Below are 1,080 nucleotides of genomic sequence, written 5' to 3'. Positions count from 1 at the left end.
AAAAAAAAAAAAACTCAATTTTTACTCTGCCCTCTATTGAAGATGCAACACATGCTAGTAGAGCTACGCTAACTAGACTAATTTGGTCAAGCCTTAAAAGCTTTCTCCATCAGCAAAGACTAGTGTCACTAGCACTGCTGTGCTACTTCTAATTGGCGCAGTTATGCCTACAAAGCTCTGTAGAACACGGCTTAGAATTTTAACATCATATACTCTGTGAATAAACAGCGTCATTAGACTGAGGTACGCGTGTGCAAGGAACCAGCAACTGCAGCTGCAAATTATTGCTACTTGCTGTCTCCCAGTGCAATTTTTTCCTATTTCTGCATTTTCTCATCTTCTCTGAGGTACATTCACATAGGTAAATTATTTTGAAGCCTTGCAAACACAGTGGCCACTGGAACACATTTGATGACTTTTTAAATTCATTTTCAATTATTTACAAGGCTGCCTTTGAAACTGTTATTTTTATCTTCAGGCCTAGTACTGCATAGACAAAACTTATAGTCACAAACAAGCACTGCTTGTGCTGTCCGTTCTCATAGAAAACCTTAATTAAAACAAGCAAGGTAATGCACAGAGCTGAAGTTGCATTTTACTGACAGCATAATACAGACAAGTCACAACTTCTCCAATTTATTAATCTTTTTCTGATATTTCCCATGTCTACACTTTGAGAGGTACATCCAAAAGGAACTTACACTGCTACAACTGAAAAACATGCCCTGAAGTCTGCTGTTAGGGATACTGAAGGCCATCCCTGATCAGGAGGCATTACCTCTTCTATATTCAAGTGCACTAGAACAGATCCCTGTCACAGACAACTGAGGCAGACACATAGGAAAAAAACACTGGTTAAACCAAGTATTTCCAAGGAAAGGCAAGGTCACTGCTGCCCTGCCTCAGAGAAGGAGAAAGATTCACCAAGAGATTATAACTAAAAGGGTTAACAAAAATAAAGGCAAGACCTAAAGTTTGCCAGTAATGAAATGCATTGTCCTGCCCTGCATTAACAAGAAACAGTCTCTGCAGGGTGTTAAAGAAAGTCCTAGCAGAAGATACTCTTTTTTTTTTTTTTTT

The sequence above is a fragment of the Meleagris gallopavo genome, chromosome 15 (genome assembly GCF_000146605.3).
Source record: "Meleagris gallopavo isolate NT-WF06-2002-E0010 breed Aviagen turkey brand Nicholas breeding stock chromosome 15, Turkey_5.1, whole genome shotgun sequence".
Lineage (NCBI taxonomy): Eukaryota > Metazoa > Chordata > Aves > Galliformes > Phasianidae > Meleagris > Meleagris gallopavo.
This window is presented reverse-complemented; position numbering follows the sequence as displayed.